We start from the raw sequence: 19,367 nt of genomic DNA, 5'->3' as shown, positions 1-19,367 counted from the left end.
TCATGCTCGGTCTCCCAAGTCGCCTCCTCGACCAGATGACCCCTCCATTGAACCTTCACGGAAGCAATGTTCTTTGACCTCAGCTTTTGAACATGCCTATCTAAAATAGCCACTGGTTCCTCAACACAAGATAGATCCTTGTCCAACTGAACCGAACTGAAGTCTAACACATGAGACGGATCGCCGTGATATTTCCGAAGCATAGAAACATGGAATACCGGATGAACCGCATAAAGACTAGGTGGTAGTGCAAGTCTGTAAGCCACCTCTCCAACTCTCTCAAGAATCTCAAAAGGACCAATATACCTAGGGCTCAACTTTGCCCTTCTTCCCGAACCTCATCACACCCTTCATAGGCGAAACCTGGAGCAATACCCGCTCACCAACCATGAATGCAACATCACAAACCTTCGATCTGCATAACTCTTCTGTCTAGATTGGGTTGTATGAAGTCGATCCTGAATCAACTTAACCTTTTTCAAGGCGTCCTGAACCAAGTCTGTACCCAATAGTCTAGCCTTGCCCGGTTCGAACCAACCCACTGGAGACCGGCACCGCCTACCATACAAGGCCTCATACGGAGCCATCTGAATGCTTGGCTGGTAACTGTTGTTGTAAGCAAACTCTGCAAGTGGTAAGAACTGATCCCAAGCACCCCCAAAATCTATCACACACGCACGAAGAATATCCTCCAGTATCTGAATAGTGTGTTCGGACTGCCCGTCCATCTGAGGGTGAAATGCTGTACTCAACTCTACCCGAGTACCCAACTCATGTTTTACTGCCCTCCAGAACCGTGATGTAAACTGCGTACCCCGGTCAGAGATGATAGATAGCGGTACGCCATGGAGTCTGACAATCTCGCGAATATAGACCTGAGCCAGCTTCTCCGAAGAGTAAGTAGTAACCACAGGAATAAAATGAGCTGACTTGGTTAATCTATCCACAATCACCCAAGCTGCATCGAACTTCCTCTAAGTCTGTGGGAGCCCAACAACAAAATCCATAGTGATCCTCTCCCATTTCCATTCTGGAATCTCTAGCTTCTGAAGCAATCCACCCGATTGCTGATGCTCATATTTCACCTGTTAACAATTTAGACACTGAGCTACATACTCCACTATGTCTTTCTTCATTCGCCTCCACCAATAGTGCTGTCTCAAGTCCTGATATATCTTTGCAGCACCTGGATGAATGGAGTACCGCGAACTGTGAGCCTCCTGGAGAATCAACCCATGCAAGCCATCTACATTGGGTACACATAGTCTGCCCTGCATCCGTAATACACTGTCATCTCCAATAGTGACTTCCTTGGCATCACCGTGCTGAACTGTATCCTTAAGGACAAGCAGATGGGGGTCATCATACTGACGCTCCCTGATACGATCATAAAGAGAAGACTGAGAAACCAGACAAGCCAAAACTCGGCTAGGCTCGGAAATATCCAACCTGACAAACTGGTTGGCTAAGGCCTGAACATCCAAGGCTAAAGGCCTCTCTGCTACCGGTAAATATGCTAAGCTGCCTAAACTCTCCGTCTTACGACTCAAGGCATCGGCCACTATATTGGCCTTCCCGGGATGATAGAGAATGGTGATATCATAATCCTTAAGCAACTCCAACCATCTCCGCTGCCGCAAATTAAGATCCTTCTATTTAAACAGATGTTGTAGACTCCGGTGATCAGTGTAGACCTCACAATGGATACCGTACAAATAATGCTACCAAATCTTCAAGGCATGAACAATAGCCGCTAACTCAAGGTTGTGTATAGGATAATTCTTCTCATGCACCTTTAATTGTCTGGACACGTAGGCAATCACCCTAACGTCTTGCATCAACACTGCGCCGAGACTAATACGCGATGCATCATAATATACAGTATACGACCCTGAACCTGTAGGTAATACCAATACTGGGGCTGTAGTCAAAGTTGTCTTGAGCTTTTGGAAGCCCTCCTCACATTCTTCGGTCCACCTGAACGGAGAACACTTCTAGGTCAATTTGGACATAGATGCAGCAATTGAAGAGAAACCCTTTACAAATCGGCGATAATACCCTGCCAAACCAAGGAAACTCTGGATTTCTGTAACTGAAGATGGTCTAGACCAACTCTGCACCGCTTCAATCTTCTTTGGATCTACCTTGATCCCCTCGCATGAAACTATATGACCCAAAAATCCCACTGAATCAAGCCAGAATTCACACTTTGAAAATTTGGCATATAACTTCCTTTCTCTCAAAATTTGAAGCAGGGTCCTCAGGTGCTGTTCATGACCTTCCCGACTCCGGGAATACACCAGAATGTCGTCAATAAACACAATGACGAAGGAATCAAGATAGGGCTGAAATACACTATTCATTAAGTGCATAAATGCTGCTGGGGCGTTGGTCAGCCCAAAAGACATCACAAGGAACTCGTAATGACCGTACCGAGTCCTGAAAGTAGTCTTTGGGATATCTGGCTCTCGAATCTTCAACTGATGATAGCCTGAACGCAAGTCGATCTTAGAAAACACTCTGGCACCCTGAAGCTGATCAAATAGGTCATCAATACGTGGCAATGGATACATGTTCTTCACTGTAACCTTGTTCAGCTGGCGGTAATCAATACACATCCGCATAGAACCATATTTCTTCTTTACAAATAAGACAGGAGAACCCCAAGGCGATACACTGGGACAAATAAAACCCTTATCCAGCAATTCATGTAACTGTTCTTTTAATTCTTTCAACTCTGCAGGGGCCATACGGTATGGTGAAATAGAAATGGGCTGAGTACCCGGTAATAAATCAATGCCAAAGTCAATATCCTTGTCAGGTGGCATACCCGAAAGATCTGCTGGAAATACATCAGGAAAATCCCTTACTACAGGAACTGACTCCACAGTAGGAGTATCAATACTAATATCTCTCACATAGGCCAGATACGCATCACACCCCTTCTCAACCATTCGTTGAGCTTTAAGAAATGAAACAACCTTGCTAGGAATATAATCCGAGGTACCTCTCCACTCTAGCCGTGGTAGACCTTGCATAGCCAACGTCACCGTCTTGGCATAACAATCAAGAATAGCATGATAGGGAGACAACCAGTCCATGCCCAAAATAATATCGAAATCCACCAGACTGAGCAATAATAAACCAGCTCTGGTCTCAAAACCACTAATGATAATTAAACACGACTGATACACACGATCCACAATAATAGATTCACCCACGGGTGTAGATACATAAATAGAAGAACTCAAGGAATAACGTGATACGCCCAAATACGGGGGAAAATAAGATGACACATAAGAATAAGTGGAGCCTGGATCAAATAAGACTGATGCATCCCTATGACAGACCGGAATAATACCTGTGATAATAGAATCATATGAAACGGCCTCTATCCTAGTAGGAAGGGCATAATATCTAGTTTGGCATCCCGCTCTAGGGCGACCTCTACCTGCCCGACCTCCACCTCTAGCTGGCTATGCAGGTGGAGTGGCAACTGGTGTAGTAATCATGGCCTGAGAAGCCTGAGGACCCTGTGGAATAGGTGGGGCCTGAGAAATCCGTGGAGGTGCACCCCTCCTAAGTCTGGGGCAATCCCTCATGATATGGCGAGTGTCACCACACTCAAAACAAGCCCTCGTAGGACGTGGCTGCTGGGACTAGCTCGGGCCTGATCGACTAGACTGCCCGCTAAAAGCACCCCGTACAGGAGGTACAGAAGACTCTAGCGGTGCATAATATGAAAATTGAGGTTTGGGAGTAGCCGGAATACCACTGGAAGCTGGAAGTGCTGAATGAATAGGATGGCTCACATAACCTCTACCATGATGGGTTGCAACTGGGGCACGAGAATTATTATATGTGCCAGAATCTCGGAGTCTCTTAGTTTCCCTTTCTTTCCTCTCCCGAGTCCGCATACCTTCCAATCTCCTAGCAATTGACACCACCTGTTGGTATGTGATGTACATCTCTAGCTCTCGGGCCATACTGTATCTGATACTAGGGTGAAGACCCTCAATAAATCTGCAAACCCACTCTCGAACAGTAGCAACTAAGGCTGGTGCATGCCTAACCAAATCACTGAATCGGACCGCATACTCTGACACGGTCATAGAACCCTAGCGCAGCTGCTCAAACTCTGCGCGCCATGCATCTCTAAGACTCTGAGGAACATACTCCCTTAAGAACATATCTGAAAATTGAGTCCAAGTGAGTGAAGCTGCCTCAGCCAGACTATCCAACTCATATGCCCACCACCACTGGTAGGCTGCTCCTCTAAACTGGAATATCGTGAAAGAAACCCCATTGGAATCCATAATACCCATAGTACGAAGGATACGGTGACATTCCTCCAGAAATCCCTAAGCATCCTCTGAAGCTAGACCGCTGAAAGTGGGAGGGTGGTACTTCTTGTACCTCTCGAGCCTGAGTTGCTCTCCTTCTGAAATTGATGTCCTAATCTCAGGTCGAACTGGGACAACTGGCTGCACTGGAATAACCTCTGGGCCATGGTCAACTTGGGCCTGTGGTTCTGTAGTACGGGCAGCGGGAGTGTGTGCTCCTCCCCCGGCCTGAGATGTGGCAGGAGCAAGTGGAATTAACCCCGCCTGAGCTAGAGTGCCAAACATGCTCAAAAACTGGGTAAGAGTCTCCTAAAGTGCAGGAGCAGTAACAAGCATCTCAAGTGCCTGCTCTCCAACTGGAGCTACTGGTGGCTCTAGTGCAGCAGCTCGGGGGATGCTCTGGCGGCACCACGTGGTCTTCCTCGGCCTCTGCCCTGACCCCGGCCTCTTGCGGCTCCAACAGGGGGCACGAGTGCCTCTCAAATATAAGTATAGACGTCTCCATACCGATCCGCAAGACTCTACTAAACATACTTGTGACTCATAACACCTATGAACCTAGTGCTCTGATACCAACTTGTCACGACCCCAAATTCCCTCTGTAGGATATCTTGATGGCACCTAGTCTCTAAGACTAGGTAAGCCTATCAATGCGGATTAATAATAAATATCTGAAATAATTAAACTACAATTCAAACAATTTCAACTCCCAAAACCCGGTAGAAATAAGTCACAAGCTTCTAAGAATTTATTCTCTAAGTCTCTATACATCAGAATCTAAAGAAAATAAGGAAGACAACATAGTAAGATAGAAAAGGACTCCGGAATCTGCGGGCACTGGAAGATATACCTCGAAGTCTCCTCGTACAGCTAGTTTACTGATGCCTGGTCTGATATGATGTACCTGGATCTGCACAAAAAGATGTGCAGAAGCGTATTATGAGTACACCACAACGGTACCCAGTAAGTGCCAAGCCTAACCTCGGTAGAGTAGTGACGAGGTCAGGTCAGGCCCTACTGGAGAATAAATAATGACATGGTAAAATGTTTAAACAATATAATAAGATAAAATGACAATGGACATGAATCAAGTAGTATGTCACATTTAATTTTACCAAATAATGGCAAATAAATACCTCGTGGAAACAAAACAGAATTTCTTTTCAACTTTAGGGAAAAAATCACAACAAAAATCAATATATTTTCTTTAAAATGAATTGTGAAGGCTCCCGCGGTGAGATAAGAAAATGAGATATTGTGAATTTATTTATGATTTGGGACTACGAGGAGGTACCTCGGGAGTGCCCTTGTTGATATTGATTTATGGCCGTAGTTGCCTTTGATTTTTGTTGTGATATTTTTCTTAAAGTTGAAAAGAAATTCTATTTTGTTTCCAAGAGGTATTTATTTGCCATTATTTGGGGAAATTAAATGTGATATACTACTTGATTCATGTCCATTGTAATTTTATTTTGTTATATTGTTTAAATATTTTACCATGTCATTATTTATTCTCCAGTAGGGCCTGACCTGACCTCGTCACAACTCTACAGAGGTTAGGCTTGACACTTACTAGGTACCGTTGTGGTGTACTCATACTACGCTTCTGCACATCGTTTTGTGCAGATCCAGGTACATCATATCAGACCAGGCATCAGTACACTAGCTGTACGAGGAGACTTCGAGGTATATCTGCTAGCGCCCGCAGACTCCAGAGTCCCCTTCTATCTTACTATGTTGTCTTCCTTATTTGCTTTAGACTCTGATGTATAGAGACTTAGAGAATAAATTCTTAGAAGCTTGTGACTTATTTCTACCGGGTTTTGGGTGTTGAAAGTTTTTGAATTGTAGTTTAATTATTTCAGATATTTATTATTAATCCACATTGATAGGCTTACCTAGTCTTAGAGACTAGGTGCCATCACGACATCCTACAGAGGAAATTTGGGGTCGTGACAAGGAGAAGTAGTATTTAAATAATTAGAAAAGATAACAAAAGTTCCTAACATGATTATATATGATCATTAACCGAATTAAGTGTGATAACATGATAACAAAAGATAAATTTCTTTTTTATTTTAATTCAAACTTAAAAACTTTATCTATAAAATCAAAATTATCCTTTAATTCATATATATATATATATATATATATTAAAGGAATAAAGTTATTATATATATTTGTATTTGACTAACATAGTCAAATATAGAATAAAGTTACCTTATACTATTGGCATTTATTATCTTGCCACTTGGCTTAACCTCAATGTCAATTATATATAGTAACTTTATTACTTTATTCTATATTTGACTATGTTAGTCAAATACAAATATATATAGTAACTTTATTCCTTTAATATATATATATATATATATATATATATATATATATATGGACAAGCCACGAGCCTCTAAGGACTAAAATTAGGAATAATGTATTCGTGGCATTCCCCTGGAAAAAAAAAAATATCTAAATAGCTGGAGGTCTGAAAATAGTCAACTACCGCTGGAAAGAAATTAACAGAGTCTACCAAATTGGATCCATGAAGTCCGTGAACTAGCCACGAGCTTCATCACCGACACGCTACGAGCGATGTCGCGCCCGATTTTCTCGCGAAAGCGGGTTTCTATGTGTGACAACTCTTTTAAACAAGGTATTAAAAGAGAAGAGTCGTCACCTAACGGTTTTAAGGTGCGTTAGGGCATCTATTTGCAAATAACTCTGTTTTAACTAGTCTGTGTTACCAAAGAATGGGTAAGGGCTCAAATTACCTCGAAGAGAAGGTGTTAGACACTCTTCGAGGTCCAACACTGTGGGTCGTGGCCGAAATTAACGCTAAGAGGGATTATTGTATAATAATTGTCCTATGTGATAATGTAAGTGAAGGAAGACATCGAGAAGTGGTCAAACAAGCATAAAGCACATTTCAAACATAAAGAAATTGAACTGTATATAAATGATCAGTACAACTCTTTGGGGGTTACAAAATACAACTTAATTGCCCTAAGTTTAAAGAAAGGCATGAGAAACAAAGATATAAAGGGGGTCCTAAGTTTTTTTGCCTAAAGGATCACCCCGTGCAACATAAATAATACTTCATAACTCCCTTAGAATAGGGGTTGCTCATATTATTCAGTGGGCACAAACTATCATCTCCTGCTACCCAATTACTATGTTAAAATTGCTTACCTAAAATGCTCTAGTTCAATTCTAGGTCGTATCCTATGCATGCACTACCCATCCTATGCCTATAGTCCAGGAAACTTTGGACCTACTATTTGGGTGGTTCTAGACTTTACTTAGGGTGCTCAAAATGATAAAACTAGGCGCACACTCAAAACAGGTAGGACTACGCATAAAGACGATGAATGGCTCAAGTTAGCTTCCATACATAAGCAACAAAAGCACGCAGACAGATTTCATATTATGCAGTAGGCAATTTCAGAATCGAGGTGTATTAGAGTCGTTTAAGACCTATAGACATGGTTTCTATGTGACCACACAGTTTAAAACATCTCATGGGCAGTGTCGTCATCCAGGTTGTTGAAACTACAGATTGCAAGTTATAAAAGCCTATAGACATGATCTCTAAGTGATTTGAGCAATGGGGCAGTGAAGCCATTTGAAAACTCATAATTACCCGTGTTTGATCCTATTGGCATGATTTCTAAGCGAGGAGAAGTGTCTTATAGGCAGGTTCCTTAATAGTTGGTATTTGAATGCAGATTTATCATGCTTATTCCTATAGGCATGTTATCTAGGCGGCAATGTGATAGGAACAACATAAATAGCCAATTAATTGATCAATTACGGCCCTATAGACATGGTATCTAAATGGGTATTAGCAAATACATATATTAATATGACCCTATAGGCATGCAATCTAACAATCACATTGCAATTGCACAAGTTGAAGAGATAGTCGTTGGTGTCTGATTCCTATGGGCATGTTGTCTAATAGCGCATAGAATTAGACATGTGAATCAAGTAAAGCATTTAAACTCCTAAAAACATGCTTCTGATAATGTGCGGGCATTAGACATGTTGAGTAAGTGATGTGTTTGAGTTCCTATAGGCATGATTTCTATTAGTGTATGGAAATAGGCACGTCAAACAAAGTAGCAAACAAAACATGAAGACCCTATAAGCACGTTATCTACCCATTTTATAGTATCCCAACCTCCTTTTCACTAATTTCCCATCATTCAGTTTTACAAATTATTACAGGCCCAAATAAAATAATACAAGCCCAAATAGACAATTACAAACTCTAAATAGAACATTTGCAGGTCCAATATAAAGTAAAGTAACCAGTGATGCTTTTCGGGCCTTCACCATTCTTAAACTTCGCATACCCAATAGGCGCAACTCTCAGGCTTACAAGGATAATTAGAGTGCACCTAAACATAACACCCAGATCCAGCAACACACATGGCCTCAATTCCAGTCCCAACAAATGAATTTACTTACCCAATGGATGCCAAATTCAGCCATACAGGTAATAAACTACTCCTAGAATTAATTAAACAGCTTAAACACTTGATTCCTAAAATTGATACTAGCTGCAGTTCTATCCCAAGACACATAACCAAAATCATGCTGAATTGAACGGCATAAAAGGCACATACAGGGAAGTTTATGCTTGCAATTCTAGAAAACCAAAGTTTAAGAGTGACAAGATAGTTAACCACTTCAAATAGAGTGCCAAAACAAAGTATTGTCCAGAACTAATCTGAATAACTTTAGGCAGGAGATTTAAACATGAAAATCTAGTAGTGTCATAGACAAGAACAAGTGAAGCACAATCTTAGCATGGGATGTCTACATGAAAGGTGCCTAGCATAGCAAAAATAATTCATAATTGCAACATTTACTAGAACATGAGAAATATTTTAACATGTTGAGTACTAACCATAACACTAGAAGAGTTCAATCGTCAATGACAAAATGAGCAGTAGAACCCAAGAATCTCAGTGCGTCAGAGTTCCCAAGGGTTTCAGATGAACCTTGGGCAATGCTCACACTGAGAAAGGTCCAATAATCGAAATCTGATGGCCTTGGCTTTCAACCGGCCAAACAATTAAGTTTTAGAGTAGTGTAGGATAAATAAGAGTGAGAGAATAACAGTACTTAAAGTCTCTAGGGGAAACGGGGAAGGGGGGGGGGTTATATAGTAGCAAAAATTAACACACAAACAAGGAAAAACAGTCAATCGAACATAAAAAGGAAAGAAGAGCATGCAAAAATCGATTCAGAATCAGATTTGGAGAAGAAACCAGGTAAACCCTAGTTTGACAGGAATCATAAATTGTCTGGAGATCTCTGTAAATTGGACCCACATAGCCTTGCTATGAACGTATACAGACGAAATAACGTCTAGATCATGAAGAATGAAGATGATGGCACTTGAATTGGAAGATTGGTACTTGCCAAAATCGGGAAAGTACTAAGTAATACCATATTTACACAAGTAACAACGACATAATCCATAAAAGGTAAGTAAATCATGGTAAGAATCCATGGATGGGTTGTATTCGGAGAAGAATTGGAGGTGGCGTCTAGGGTTTGTGAAGATATGAGAAGGTTTGAGAGAGTATAGAGGCGGCTGAAGGGGGAATGGTCTCTAGAGTTAGGGTGAAGTGTTATAAGGAGAAGGGAAAGGTTTATTATGGGCTGTTGATCATTTAAGATCAACAACCAAGATCCAAGGGGAGGCGGGGCGGGTTATTCAATCGGTCGCGATCGGGTTTTGAAAGAGGGTCGTTTGGTTTGAGCTTCTGATGGTTATCTGGGGATGGGCCAAATGTTTTGGGCTTGTTTTTGGTTCGAAATTAGCCTTATATTGGGCTATAGATTAAATACACGAAATTCACTAAAAAATAAATTATAGAAAATGACTAATAAATAATAAAAATATTATTTATGCAGTAAAATTCTTGAAAAAAATAGCTTATCATTATAAAATATAAAATGATTTTTTAGCATAAATAATATAATAAACACAATTATTTATAGAATATAGGCTATTATTGTAACTAATGTAGATAAAATAGAGAAAAATACAAATATAATTATGTAAAAATGATATAAAATATTATAAAATACATGTGGGTATAAAATAATAAATTTAGATGATTAAATCATGCTAAAAATAATTTAAAGGGATAATTAATAAATATTTTAACAAATGCAAGAAAATTAATTTTAGAGCTTTAAAAATGATAGAAAATGCTTATATAACTCTTGTAAATTGGGTAACAATGCAAAATGATATTTTAAAAGTATATGAAATACTTTAAAATATGAGGGCAAAATTGGGTATCAACAGCTTCCCCTCTTTACCCGGGAATGATGAAAGAGTTGTCGGGTAAAGAATATGATGACCAATTTTGTTAGAAATGAATGAGGATGAGGTGTGTTTGAAAAAATGGGGGTCGAACCCTGGTTCCTGGGTTGCCTACATATCCCTAGTGTTACGATAATCAGGCCGTGTGTAGTTCTGGATCCAATGGCGAACGAAACCGATGGAGTTGTTATAAGAATGGTCGTACGTTTCGAAGAAAGATCTTCTCTAGATAGGGTAGTTCCATAAGTAACGGATCATTTCAGGTGGGGATATGAATGTGAATTTGAACGTTATGGATGTACAAGACAAGTGTTTGAGCGGTTACGATATGGAAACGATCGTTGTTGGTTGTCGGTTACATTGGAGGTAATCAAACGATGTGAACTGAAACCGGAGCAAGAATTGCTTATGTTTGTAGAACAGTTACCTCCTCAGTTACCTATAAAACTTAAAATACAATGCTCGCGAATATATGTAGTTATTGTGAAAATTTAAACATGATGCAAATTTCCTTTGGACCATGAGAGTCATCTTTTAGACGATGAGAATGATGTCCTTAGACCATGACGTCCTGGTCCATGAAGCGCATGATAAGGGATTCGCATGCCATGAAATAGTGTCCTCGGTCCATGAGGATGGTGCCTCTGGACTATGACGCCTTTGAATAATGATATGCAGTTTCGAGAGATCCTCAGGCCATGGCATGATGTATTCGGGCTATGAGGATGATGCCTTCAGACTATGATGCCTTCGGACAATGTGGCGATGTTTTAGCCCATGAGATGCAAAGATGTGGCGATATCGATTGCTTGATAGAGGGAACAATGAGGCTTAGTCATACGCGAGAACGAGACGAGGCATCGCTTAGCCTTGTATGTGATGAGGGAAATGCTTAGCCCTATGTAGAGGAATGTACCGTTTAGCCTTATACAATAATGAAGGCAGTGCTTAGCCTCATGCAATGCAATAGGGACAATGCATAATCACCTACAAAGAAAGGCAGCGTTTAGCCTTATGCAATGATGTGGGCAGTGCTTAGTCCTATGCAATGTAGTGAGGGAAGTGTTTAGCCCTATGTAATGTAATGAGGGCAGTGCTTAGCCCTATGCAATGTAATGGGGGCAGTGTTTAGCCCTATGCAATGAAATGAGGGTAGTGCTTAGCCCTATGCAATGTAATGAGAGCAATGCTTAGCCCTATGCAGAGGAAAGAAAAGATTAAATATGAGGAAGAAAAGACGTTCTTAGCTTGACGCGTTTGTGCTCGGCGACATTTGTCGGTATGAAGATAGTGGTCTTGTTGCATATATTTGTGGACATTCTTGCTATGCCTGTTATGCCTACATCCAAAGAAAAAATCGTGAGTTTTTGGGGAGGGTTGGTTCGTGCCTTTGATTCCTCATTTCGGCTTTGCTCCTTGTCTAGATGTCTCGTTCGAGTCACCCTGGATAACATCTGGCTCCTAGAGAAAATATATTTTTTTCCGAAAATATGTATTTATGGTAAATCATTTGTTTTAAAAAATAATGAACAAAAGCAAATAGTTTGGTCGAATCATAGACTGTGACACGCTCTGAGACATTGCGACCTTCTTAACTCGGAAGTTTGAGGACCCCCCTCAAAATTCTGCCCCCTTTAAATGCATACTCCCTGCAATACGCTTCTTATCGATCCTTGATGTAATGCGATTGACGAAAAGTCAAAACTTTCCCCAGTTCCTGATCGTGAAGGGGAATGGAGATTTTATTATGATGTGACCGAACCCACAGGGCTGCCTACGTATCCCCTCTTAAACGGAAATCAGGTCCAGCGTAGTTGATGTTACATCAAAAGAAAGTGCAAATACAATCTTAAACGTAATATCTCTTAACATCGTCCGAATTGATAGGTTTTGGCCATATTTCTCCGTCCATCTCTGCAAGTATAAGTGCTCCTCCTGTCAGTACGCGGTGAACTTGCTAATTAGGTGAGAATTTTCCTTTTGCCTCATCTTGGTGGGGGAAGATCCACTTCAACACCAATTGCCCCGGTGTGAATTGCCTTTGTCTAACCTTCTTGTTGAAATACCTTGCCATTCTATTATGGTAGAGTTTACCATGATACACTGCATTTATCCTCTTACCATCAATGAGAGCTAGTTGCTCAAACCGGCTTTGTATCTATTGCGCATCGCTGAGCTTGGCCTCCTGTATGATTCTTAGGGAAGGAATCTCCACCTCGGCGGGTATAACAACTTCAGTACCGTAAACCAGTAGATAGGGAGTTGCCCTAGTTGATGTGCGGATTGTGGTGCGGTATCCGAGCAAAGTAAATGATAGCTTCTCATGCCATTTCTTGTAGTTATCCACCATCTTCCTTAATATCTTCTTGATGTTCTTGTTGGCATCTTCCATGGCTCCATTCATTTGCAGCCTGTATGTTGTAGAATTTCGGTGCTCGATTTTGAATGTTTCACACATGACTTTCATTAGATCACTATTGAGATTGACAACATTGTCGGTAATGATTGACTCAGGCACTCTGTGATGACCCAAAATGTCATCTTTAAATTTAATAATTAATTTTGTATTATAAAACCTTGAAAAGCACTATTTATCATTCCTCGACTTGTGTGCGCAGTCCGTAAAATTTTCCAGAAAGTTTTCAGGTGAAAAATGAATTAAAGTGTGAATTAGAGCTTTAAAACTCAACTGAGTTGATTTTGGTCAATATTTTGAGCAAACGGACTCGGATAAGTATTTTGACAGTTCCGGTAGGTCCGTATCGTTATTTGGGACTTAGGCGTATGCCCGGAATCAAATTCCGAGGTCCCTAGCCCGAGATATGGAATTTTGATGAAAAATTAAAAGTTTAAGTTCAAATAGTGACTGGATGTCAAATTATGTGCAAATGACCCCGGAATAGAATTTTGATGATTCCAACAGCTCCATATGGTGATTTTGGACTTAGGAGCATGATCGAAATTTTATTGGAAGTCCGTAGTGGAATTAGGCTTAAAATGCTGAAAGTTGAATTTTTGGGAAGTTTGTCCGAGGAGTTGACTTTTTGATATCAGGGTCGAAATCCGATTCTGAAAATTTTCATAAATCCATTATGTTATTTATGACTTGTGTGCAAAATTTGAGGTCAATCAGAATTGATTTGATATGTTTCGGCGCAAAATATAGAAGTTGAAAGAATTGAAAACTCATAATTCGATTCGATGCGCGATTCGTAATTTCGGCGTTGTTTGGCATGGTTTGAAGCCTCAACTAAGTTCATATTGTATTTTGGGACATGTTGGTATATTTGGTTAAGGTCCCGAGGGCCTCGGGTGGATTTCGGAAGGTTAACGGAATGGATTTCGAACAAAAAGGAACTGCTGGAATATTTCTGCTGCAGAAGCTATTTTCTGACAGCAACCGGTGCAATCGCAGAGCTAATTTTGAAAGCTTATATCTCGAAATCTATAAGGAATCTGAACATTATCAAAACATGAAAGTTGTAGCCCTTTGATTCTAGTTTCCAGAATGATAAACCATTTATCATTCAGACATTTATACAAAATGTTATGATCGATTGACTGAAGCTGGTACTGCAGATTTTGGCTACAGCAGTGTGCATCGCCAGAAATTTCTGCTGCACAGGAATGACTTTGGGAGCTTATATCTCGCAATCTATAAGGAGTTGGGCGATGAGAAAAACATGAAAGTTGTAGTACTTTGTATCTAGTTTGCAGAACTTTAAACCGTTTGGCAGTTGGAGTTGAGTACAAGAAGTTATGATTGATACACTACAGGCTGTCGAGGAAGAGTTTGATGTTTTCAACATAAGCATGTAATGATCCAAAAGTCCATTTTTAGTTCTAGAGATCGAAATTCGATTTTGAGACTTTCGACATTTTGATAATGAATTAAAGGAGTGATCTGGAAAGTTTGGTCTAATTTCATCAAGTCGCGATTGAGTTTTAAGCGCGAAATATGAGTTAATTATTTAACGAGCGAAATTGGTATCACATTGAGCAAATGAGCTCCGAATTGAGTTTCGATTGAACGAATGGGTTTGTAGTTTTATTTGTGACTCATAGGAACAAGAATCGTCGAATTCTGAGTTCGTATGATGGAGTTAGAGCCTTTTTAGTGAAATAAAACTGCTGGTGTAAATAGTCCTGGTGTGTATCTTTAGCGACCAGATGTGACACTTTTAGCGACGGGATTGGACTTTTACCGACCGGAATAGTGTTTTTGGGGAAGAAACTTAAGGACCAAAAATGGTCATTTCCTTCATTTCGTTTTGGAGTTTTGGAGCACGGTTCTTGGGCGATTTTGAGGATTTCTTCAAGACTTCAACTTGGGTAAGTGTCCTATATCCAAATGTGATTATATTTCATAAATTCATGGTCATATTCATCATTAATTTCGGATTTAAATGGAAGAAATCAAGATTTTTGCAAAATCTTCCAAAAACGAAAATTTAAGATTTGGAGGTCGAGTTGTTATCAGATTTTGGTAAAATTGGTATGGGTGGACTCGTAATTGAATGAGTTGTCGGATTTTGTAAGTTTCACGGATTCCGAGATGTGGGCCCCACGAGAAAAGTTTGAGCTAATTTCGGATTTTAATGAAAATGTAATATTTTCTGATGAAATTGATTACTATAATATTTGTTGACTGTATCGAATTACTTGGTTAAATTGGAGCAAGTCGAGGTAAGTGACTTGTCTAACCTTGTGTGGGAGAAATTTCCCCTAGGATTGGTATTGATGTGATTATTGAAATGTGTTGAAAGTCGTGTGCACGAGGTGACGAGTGTGTACACGGTCTAAATTGCGAAAGATTATATTTTTAAATTGTGTAGATCAATGTTGCGCATTTATTAAATTATTTTATCTTGTTATATTCTTCATCATTGATCTGAGATATATACTTCAAATTTGTTTGATCTTTTCTTACTAATTGCTTTACCTGTTTAGTTGAAACTTGGTTTCTTTTATTCTGTGCATTATTTGAAGGTTGATTTTCTTTAAATTAAATATTATTAATATGAAGTATTTGACATTTTTAAACTTGATATTGAAGCAACGCAGTAAAGATTTTGAAATATTATTTTCCTAAATTATTTACTCCTGAATATTTTTATACTCATTGTGAGGGAGCCATGAGCTCTTTATTGTGGAAAACTATTATTGATGATTTATTTTGGCATGAGCCGTGAGCTCTTTATTGTGGAAAAATATTGTTGTTGAATTATTTTGGCAAGTTAAATTATTTGAGCACTTGAGGTGCAAATTGTGATATATTGTGATATTGATACGCATGCGGTGGTATAAGGTCTGGGTGTTAAAACGCATGCGGTGAGATAAGGGTGGCTTGATACGCATGGCTAGTAGGGGAACTACTAGAAGTCATGCGGTGTGATAAGGGTTGCTAAAACGCGGGATGCTGCTTCGGGAAAAAAATATTTTCTTTAAATAAATTGTGAAGGCTCCCGCGGTGATATAAGGAAATGAGATATTATGAATTTATTTATGATTTGGGACTACGAGGCGGTACCTCGGGAGTGCCCTTGTTGATATTGATTTTTGGCCATAGTTGCTTTCGATTAGTTGTTGTGATTTTCATAAAGTTGAAGGAAATTCTGTTTTGATTCCACGAGATATTATTTGTAATTATTTGATGTCATTAAATGTGACATACTATTTGATTCATTTTCAATGTTATTTTATTTTACTACATTGATAAACATTTTACCATGCCATTATTATATTCCAGTAGGGCCTCACCTGAGCTCGTCACTACCCTACCGAGGTTAGGCTTGGCACTTACTGGGTACCGCTGTGGTGTACTCATACTACGCTTCTACATATCTTTTTGCGCAGATCCAGGTACATTTTACCAGCCTAGACGTCAGTGAGTTACCTGCGCACGGAGACTTCGAGGTATATCTGCCAGCGTCCGCAGACTCCAGAGTCCCCTTGTATCATTTTATGTTGCTTCCTTATATTTTATTTAGACCTTGACATATAGAGATATTGAGAATAAATTCTTAGAAGCTTGTGACTTATTTCTACCGGGTTTTGGGAGTTGAAATTGTTTGAATTGTAGTTTATTTATTTCAGATATTTATTATTATTCCGCATTGATAGGCTTACCTAGTCTTAGAGACTAGGTGCCATCACGACATCCTACGGAGGGAATTTGGGGTCGTGACAAGTTGGTATCAGAGCACTAGGTTCATAGGTGTTATGAGTCACAAGCAAGTTTAGTAGAGTCTTGTGGATCGGTACGGAGACGTCTGTACTTATCTTTGGGAGGCTATGGAACTGTTAGGAAAATATTCACTTCCTTGATTCCTTATCGTGCGGCATTGATTTAGCGTGAAACATATATCTCATATTCCTTTGTATCCACTCGTGTATGACATTGCGCACTCAATATCAGTTGTGTGTCGACGGTTCGTGATGCTGCAGATGGACTACGAGGGAGCCAGAGATGCTCAAACATTTCCTTAACGTGTGGTTACGACAGAAGATGTGGGCGTATTGAGAGATCACCTAGTGAATCATGTGCGGGGTGCAACGGACATTGGCATCTGGTTGATTTATACAAGTTGTGAATATTATTATTGTGGATTATCGGACGTTGTGACCTATGACTTCGCGCTGAGTAGGGGGAGTCCACTACCAATGGGTGGATTGCGGGGTCATGTATTATATCAGTTTTGGCCTGAAATGTATATATGTGGTACTGAAAGGTTCCCTAAAATTTACACATGTTTAAGACCTGAGATTTTGTAGAGGATAAGGTTGGGACTTGCGGTATGTCCGCCTCCTTAATAATCCTATACTTCAATAGCAAAGGAGTTATAGAAACAACTCTAAATTTGTAGAAGGTCTACTCAGCATGGACGTCACTGTTGCGGATTTTGGAGTGCTTCGGAGTAAGTATAGTTGTTGACGAGATTCTGGACTATGTGGTTCGTGCCAAGATTTGTCTGTATGGAGCTCTACTTTTGTGATCGTTGTGTATAAATAGGGGTAAGGGTTGCCCAAAAGAAGAATCAAAGAGTATGTTAAGAAATAGGTCAGCTCAACAGTGTTGAGTCAGCATAACAAAAGAAGAAATTTGCCTTGGGAGAGATAATTCTCCAACAGTGTTCGTGGTAAGCCTATGAAGAGGGCAGACCAGCCAATGAAACACTGCCCACTTAGCTCAGGCAGTCGTCCAGCCCAGTCCACACATCGGATTACTCGGGGTGCTCTAGTAAGTTCTTTTCATGCACCACCGACATGAGTTCCTACAATGGTTATTCCAATTATCTAGCACAAACTCAATATGAGCAGCCTAACCCGCAAAGGGGTTATTATGAATACGGTGATACTGGAACATCAGGAGAAAAATTTCCCAAACTTGGGAGAGACTTATTTCTATTGGGTTTTGGGAGTTGAAATTGTTTGAATTGTAGTTTATTTATTTCAGATATTTATTATTATTCCGCATTGATAGGCTTACCTAGTCTTAGAGACTAGGTGCCATCGCGACATCCTACAGAGGGAATTTGGGGTCGTGACAAGTTGGTATCAGAGCCGAGTTGAGTTTTGGCTTGTGTGGCTTCTTAGTCTTCTATTTATGATCGTATCAGGGAGTGTCAGTATGATGACCCCCATCTGCTTGTCCTTAAGGACACAATTCAGCACGGCGATGCCAAGGAAGTCACTATTGGAGATGAAAATGTATTACGGATGCAGGGAAGGCTATGTGTGCCAAATGTAGATGGTTTGCGCCACTTGATTTTTCAGGAGGCTCATAGTTCGCGGTACTCCATTCATCCAGGTGCTGCAAAGATGTATCAAGACTTGAGACAACACTATTGGTGGAGGCGGATGAAGAAAGACATAGTGGAATATGTATCTCGGTGCCTAAATTGTCAGCAGGTGAAATATGAGCATCAACGACCGGGTGGATTGCTTCAGAAGTTGGAAATTCCAGAATGGAAATGGGAGCAGATCACTACGGATTTCGTTGTTGGGCTCCTACGGACTCGGAGGAAGTTCAATGCAGTTTGGGTGATTGTGGATAGATTGACTAAGTAAGCTCATTTTATTCCTGTGATTACTACTTACTCTTCAGAGCAGCTGGCTCAGGTATATATTCGCGAGATTGTCAGACTTCACGGTGTACCGGTATCTATCATCTCTGACCGGGGTACACAGTTTACCTCACGGTTTTGGAGGGCTTTACATAGAGGGTTAGGTACTCATGTGGAGTTGAGTACAATATTTCACCCTTAGACGGACGGGCAGTCCGAATGCACTATTCAAATACTAGAGGATATGTTTCGTGCGTGTGTGATAGATTTTGGGGGTGCTTGGGATCAGTTCTTACCACTTGCGTAGCTTGCTTACAACAACAGTTGTCAGTAAAGCATTCAGATGGCTCCGTATGAGGCCTTGTATGGTAGGTGGTGCCAGTCCCCAGTGGGTTGGTTAGAACCGGGCGAGGCTAGGCTATTGGGTACAAACTTGGTTCAGGATGCCTTGGAAAAGGTTAAGTTGATTCAAGAATGACTTTGTACAGCCCAATCTAGACAGAAGAGTTATGCGGATCGGAAGGTTAGCGATATTGCATTCATGGTTGGTGAGCGGGTATTGCTCCGGGTTTCGCCTATGAAGGTTGTGATGAGGTTCGGGAAGAAGGGCAA

The sequence above is a fragment of the Nicotiana tomentosiformis genome, chromosome 2, assembly GCF_000390325.3.
Source record: "Nicotiana tomentosiformis chromosome 2, ASM39032v3, whole genome shotgun sequence".
NCBI lineage: Eukaryota > Viridiplantae > Streptophyta > Magnoliopsida > Solanales > Solanaceae > Nicotiana > Nicotiana tomentosiformis.
The sequence above is the reverse complement of the archived record's forward strand: the minus strand, read 5'-3'. Positions refer to the sequence as shown.